General features: G+C 31.0%; 1 protein-coding gene across 4 annotated transcripts in view; it reads right to left on the reverse strand.

Moving 5' to 3' along the window:
- Positions 1-7,266, reverse strand: part of Cad88C (cadherin-88C) — a 360,398-nt gene that overhangs the window by 124,968 nt on the left and 228,164 nt on the right. For 3 of the 4 annotated variants that reach the window (XM_067046832.1, XM_067046834.1, XM_067046831.1), the window contains exon 4: positions 334-363. The exons of the other annotated variant lie outside the window; for it this stretch is intronic. The gene's annotated coding sequence lies outside the window, so the exon portion shown is untranslated. The remainder of the gene's footprint in view (positions 1-333; positions 364-7,266) is intronic. 4 annotated transcript variants of the gene reach the window in all.

The raw sequence follows: 7,266 nt of genomic DNA on the forward strand, positions 1-7,266 counted from the left end.
CATAAAGACCTAAATGTTCCTTATGTAACCGATCTAGCCCGAACCCGATATTATTCCTTCCATAATAAACTCCCTAACCACCCAAACCCACTTGTTTCTAACCTGGCTTCTCCCTTCTTCTAATAATCCTCTTAGGCGTCTGAAAAGAAGATGGCCTCGAGATCTTCTCTAGAAATGTTATTGGAGTTCTATCAGTGAGTAGATTCTCCACGTGTTTGTATAAATAAGTTAGTAACTAACTTTTGTTCCTTTTTTGACCACACCTTCCCGACCATCTCCTTCATAATGAGTAACGGTCAATCATTTGTATATATATTAATTTTTTTAGCTTACCTAATATCTTCTAAATGGATCCAATATCACCTGAAAAAAGATAAAAATTTAAATTAATACTTACTATAAATAATACACAATGGAAAAAAAAACAGAATTACTGAAGTAATAATAATATTATAATAGAGGAGGAAATTCAAATGCAATAAAGAAAAAAATTTAAATATGTACTTAAATATATGTTGTTTTTATACAAATAAAAAATTTTAATTTAAAAATTTGAAAATAAACATAATAAATTTTGTGTCACATAAATTTCTTAAAAGAAGGTTTTAAAGTAGAAAACTGACTATATTTAATTGTGAGGGTAATTTTAATTAACCCTCTTCAATAAATTTGTATGTGATATGTATGTTTAAATTTTCTAAAACAAATCAATGATCAAATCGGGCGAACAAAGATTACACTTTCGCAGATATAATAGGTGTATTTGAAGATATAGACTCAGAATATAATTAAATTCAGACAGAAATGTAGAAGAATTTTTTCGAATATTAGAAACCATTGAACTCATATAAAGTGTTTTAATTATTTTTATTAAAAAAAAATAAAAATAAAGAGGTACAATAAAAAGCTATATAAACTAAGTAGGGCAAATAGTAAACTGATTGTGATATTAGAAATCCTGTTCATAACTTGTAGTTGTAGTATTTTATCCCCTTTATATTGTATAGAATGAGATAATAGCCCTTTATTGTGTTATTTTAACTTATGTAATATATATTTTCATTATATTTTGTACATCGTTTACTTTTCTGGCATTTCTTATTATTTATATAATATTAACGGTTCTATTTTTTAATAAAATGTACGTCCTTCAATTGTACCGGCTGAGGCAGATAGGGTATTTATTCTGTGACTGTTGCCGTAAGTCAACCCTGTCAGTTCAGTAGGCCCAGCCTCTATAAAGTGGGTGCTATTAATCAGAGGAAAATTTTGGCAGTAGTGTGTGATCATGAAGAAATTAATTACTTATACAACCGTTGTTCAAGAAACAATACTTCCTTACAAGTAACTAAACCTCTGAAACTTCATGGGATGTAGTGGAACAGGATTCTTTTAATATATTAGCAAATATTATTATTTAAAAAAATCTGAATTCATGGAGTAAATATTCATAAAAATAAAAATGAAATTTATTAATGTAGTGCAATAATCATTGGACATACGTATATTATAAAAAATCGAACAACTTATGAGTATTCCTGAAAACATATTAATATAGTTTATAAAATTTTTATAAAAACATTTACTAAAATTATCGTTGATTCAATTATTCTCTTATAAAATCTTTGGTTGATTGAAAAGAATATTAAATTTTATAATTAATTTCAGGGGCATTTATTGAATTTATAAATGATTACATCACTGGTTAGACTCGTGAGTCTTAATATGTGCTTTGACGCATATGCTAATGCGGCCCGGAACGTGTGGCACATATTATGTTACGCTCGTAGATGTGAGGGGGACATGTTCCAGCGACAATAGTCTGTTATGTCGCACAGTACCATTTAAGTAGCGGTCACAGACCCTTGAACGCAGACAGAATAATTAATTTGTTTATCTCAGAAACCTGTTCTCCTTTCGGGTTTGTTTAAGGAATAATTAATTCCTTATAGGAATAGTCATTTGTTGATTTCCTAGAGATCATTGTGTTGAGGCAGGATTCCAGTATTCTCATAGTCTTCACAGTCTTATCTCGGTAATTCCAACTAATTAATGCAGATTGAAGTAAATATTAAGAAACAAATTTAAAATTAAAACGTTAAATTTATAAATTAGTTAAATTTAAATTATAATTTATTGGGATGGGTTTGCCAGGAAGGATTGCCTTCTAATCTTTTTTATTAATTGTTTTTTGTCATGATATCCTCTTGTGAGATTGTGACATCTTGTACATCATACTCGCTATAAGTGTCTGTTCCAAAGGTAAAATAAGTAAGGCTACACGCTATATTCTAAAAAAAAATTCTCAACACACAGCATACGTTAAGTAATACACTATAATTTCAAATAGAGGCTTTGGAAAAAAAAATTTAATTTACCTGTTACGATTACCTTTTTATAATATTTATTATGTTTCCTCATTTAATCAAATTAATAGACTAATGCATCAAAACACTATGCATCTACAGACACACATAACATCTATTGCAGAATGGTGTCAAAACTGGAGAATCAAAATAAATCCTGACAAATCCCATCAGATCACCTTTACTCTCCGTTGTAAATACTTACGACTCCATCTTGAAAAGAGACTTACTTGGAATCCGCACACAAGACTGAAACGACCAGAAGCTACTCGTAGATTTCGATTGCTACAACACTTACTTGACAAACGCTCTAAACTTCCCATTCACTACAAAAAATTAGTATAGACTACAATAATCAGACCAATTTGGACATATGGAATTTAGCTCTGTGGCTCCACCAAACCATCAAATCCCTCCCGCATCCAATCCTTACAACAAAATCCTTGATGCTCCTTATCATGTTACAAATAAACTCATTCACAAAGACCTTAACATTCCATCCGTTGCAGAATTGGCCCAAAAAAGATATGCGTCTTTTCATTCCAAACTCCCTAACCATTCTAACCCATTAATTCTTAATCTTTCATTCTTAACAATCTCTGATAATCCTCCGAGGCGTCTGAAAAGAAGCTGGCCACGGGAACTTCTAATTTAAATTAATGTTTGAAGTACCACCAATGGGTTGTTCCTTCCCATGATTTTCAAGTGTATATGAACATACAAAATATTTACTTATTGTATTTATTATTTGTACAGTTGTAAATCACATTAAATAAAAAAACAAAAAATTAATAGATTTTTTTTAACCTATCTATTTTTGTGTTATAATTTATTTATTCGTTAATATGTCGTCGTTGTTTTTTTTTAATTTATGTATTAGTTCTTTTTAAATTTATTTAATTTTTTTTTTAGCAAGATGTTCTACTTCTATGGTTGCTTTATTGCTATCTACTAATAATTATTGTAAATTTGCTCAATTGATCGAAAGATCGCTGCGGATCACTAGGGAGGAGAGATATGAAGAACTATAGCGGAAGGAATAATGAATTGGATGGAATTGTTAAATTGGTAAATTGTTATTTGGCGTTGTGCGAAAAGGAGAAAAACTAATATATGTACATAGGAAGGAAATAGGAAAAGAGAGAAAAAAAAGAAAAATAATTTTGTTAAGAAAAAAATAGTATTTAAGTATATTGAGGTTGTAAGAAAAACTAAAAATGATAATGTATTGCAGTGTATATATGTCCTATCATGGATTGATGGGTACGTTGTGTTATAGCAACTCAATGTATTTCGGCAGCATGACCACATAAATCCACCCTTCTAAATTTAAATTTAATGAATTAATTTAAAATTTAATGTGTTAATTTTAAAATGGGAAAGAAGGCAATATATTTAAATCCAGCAATATTTAATAACTGGTGTAAAAATTTTAAATTTTACTTTAAATATAATCAAATTTTAATTTTAATTTACCGAGTACACTACCATTTTATAACTGTTATTATGTTTCCTCTTTTAATTAAATTAATAGATATTTTCAATTATATATATTTTGATGAATCTGTCCACTTTATTAGTTTATTTAATAATTTATCACTCTTTTACTGTTACATTACCTCTACCTTTGTATCTGTTTATTGTAGCCCTGATGAAGACCCTAAACGAAGCTGAAACGTGAGCAGAAAATAAATAAATCGTTTTTATTATTTTTTCTTCTTCTTGACCCTCTTCTTACTTTATGTCCCCTAAGAGGTGTCTCGTGATTATTTATCTCATAATAGACGATTTGTACTGTTTAGTTTTTTATATAATTGGATGTGATGATGACAAAAATCTTTGCGATTACTTGCAATGCAAATAGAAATTGAAATTGTAAAGTGTAGCTCTTCCATTCATTCCATCCAGGAGTTCAACAATCCAGATATCATAAAATATCTAATATCTTCTTGACTCAGCTCATGATTTAAAATATGAAACGCAGGAGGTGTCCATGGCCCTGTTTGATAATAAAGTACAAACTGATACTATTAGTCTTGTAGATTTTTCTTAATTCAATTACACTGACTTGTATAATAGTAACTTTGTATTTTTTAATTCCTGTACTATCTCTAATAGTCATCTCTATCATGAAAAAAATAAGTATTAGTATTATTACCACACTAGTTTCTGCACTTTTACTATCAACTAATACTATTAGCTTTCATTATGAAACAGGGCCCAGGTGAGCAAAATGCTCAAATGAGGGGAAAAGATGTCACGTTAGGAGTGTACTGGTGAGAAAAATGCTCAGTTTTACCGTTTCGAGGAGGCCAGAGCAAAACTGAATTGGGTATAGGTGGGGAGGTAAAGGAGGATGTAACAGAAAAAAGCAGTAATAACAACATCAAAAGGTTAACGGAAAGTAAACAAAAGTAAAAAGAAATCAGATGAAATCCTAGAAAAATATAGGACTTTTATGTCCTAGTATGAGCAAAATGTGAAGTGTACCTTGTACACTTCTCGCAGGTTAATTTAATTTTTACATAGTTTTTTTTTTTAGCTTTATCTAATACCTGTAACTTATATAGAGCTATCATGGCTCAAATTTGTCCGCATGTGAAATCTCGCGGGTGAAAGCCACTTTTCATATCTAGAGGTTAGGGCTTAATGTATCAGATCCAGATCAAGGGGCCTCTGGCGAACTGTGTACAATCTGATAATACTTTCTGTTCAGAACCGGGCATTGTAGATCTCCATAGCAGGTATTTGCTAAGCCAGGAGGTAATGCTATGGTGGGACCAAACGAGGTCACGGGGTCCTGTGATTGGTACCATTGGCGCTGATAGTGGTCCAAGATCAGATTTGATGAAGCGAGCTGATCAGTCTCCACGGGCGCAACCTCTCTCCAGGAACGTTCTCTTAGGCATCAATCACCACATGAGCGTCGAACTAACCCAAACCTACATAGCGTTAGGAATGCTATATACCATCGTAAGTAGAAAATTTAAATTAAGACCATAAAAAAATTCTTTTTGTTTTTAAAACTATAATGAGGCTACTGCTGATGTAGGAATGGGAATTCTGGGGAGCGACATCTTTTATGAAAACGAAAAAAAAACTACATTAATTTTAAAATAAAACTCATTCACAAAAACCTTAACATCCCATTCGTTGCAGATTTGACCCAAAACAGATATGCGTCTTTTCATTCCAACTCCTTAGCCATCCTAACCCATTAATTCTTAATCTTTCATCCTTAACAATCCCTGATAATCCTCCGAGGCGTCTGAAAAGAAGATGGCCACGGGACCTTTAATTTAAATTAATGTTTGAAGTACCACCAATGGGTGGTTCCTTCCCTAGATTTTCAAGTGGATATGAAACATACTACATATTTACCTATTGTATTATTTTGTTCAGTTGTAAATTACATTAAATAAATAATTTTAAAAAAAAATTTAAAATAAGGTCCTAAGAATCGCAGTTGATGGCCCTTGGTTTATAAGAAATTGCCAATTGCATCGCGAACAACAAATGGAATCAATAAACGACTTCATTAAAACACGTTAAAGGAGCAGTAACTTACAACTGGGGAAACCCAACCTCATCCCGAAGACTGAAGCCCATGCTGCTGGAGGACATCCTGTTATAAATTCTATATTTATCAGTTATGTTAATGTTATTACTAATATTTTATTTATTTTTTCTCATGGTATATTTTTCAGATTAACGTTTTTATTATCCCATAAGAAATAAGTTATTTATTTTATTAAATCTACCAATGTTGTGGTATTTGTTATTAACTTTTCTTTTTCTATCTCTCTTCTTAAGAATTATTATTTTTATCTATCTATTTTATTTTATCTTTTATGTATATAATTTTATGTTATTATTAAATATTTTAGTTAGTTGTAAATATTTAGGGGCGTCTTTTGCACGCGGCTATACCTCCTCCATAATCAATTGTTAAAAAAATAATATCATAACTGTTATATTATCTATGTAAGACCCATATAAAATATAAGATATTTACAAGGATTGTATTTTTTTTAAGACCTATTTTAGTAGAATCAAGACTCAACGTAGTTTCATTTCTCTCGATTTTCTGATTCTCATGAAGTAAAGATTTTCTTTAATAACATAACGCCTAAAATACAATATAGTAAAACTTCTACAAATCGGACACCGACAGGAATGGTGATTTTGTCCGTTAAACAGAGGTATCCGTTAATAATGAATTAATACAGTAAGGACACAAAAATGAAATTAATCTATGGTAGGACACGAATTTTAAATTTGCTGAACAGTATGTTGAATTTCGAGGATCGTCCTGGTGTAACCTGGGGGTGCTAAATTAATAAAAAATTAGAGCCGTAGTTTTGAAGAAAATCCATTAGATGGCTCACGTGAAGAATGGGATTTATTTGATTTATATTTTGCCAATAACCTCTTAAATTGTACTTTTTTACTCATTTTTAAAAATTTAAATATGTAGTTTGAAAATAGTAAAATGTGTTGATTTTGAACTTAATGGCAAAGTATCGTTTCACGCATGATAATTTTGTGGTCTTGGTTGTCAAGTTACAATAGGAGGTAGTTGCATAATATTGATTTTAATCAGGAGAAGCGTCCTGTGAAAGAAGTTGAAGAACAATGAACCGTTGACTCCTGTCAGAACTGTCCAGGCTGAATACTATTGTGTTGCATATTACAGGACGTAGTATAATACTGGCGTTATATAGTCACTGTTAGCTGTCAGTGTTGCATGGTGACAACTACTCTTCATACTGTCACACTGGCACACTAGCGCCTCCTATTATGTTCGTAATGAGTCGTACTTTTTATGAATATCAACCTCAGAGGGCGCAGTCTGGGGGCCACGGATAACGGTAACACTTAATATTATCTCCGCTGCTGT

This window comes from Halyomorpha halys, unplaced genomic scaffold (assembly GCF_000696795.3).
Source record: "Halyomorpha halys isolate HHAL.00 unplaced genomic scaffold, Hhal_1.1 Scaffold192.1, whole genome shotgun sequence".
In the NCBI taxonomy this organism is placed as follows: Eukaryota; Metazoa; Arthropoda; class Insecta; order Hemiptera; family Pentatomidae; genus Halyomorpha; species Halyomorpha halys.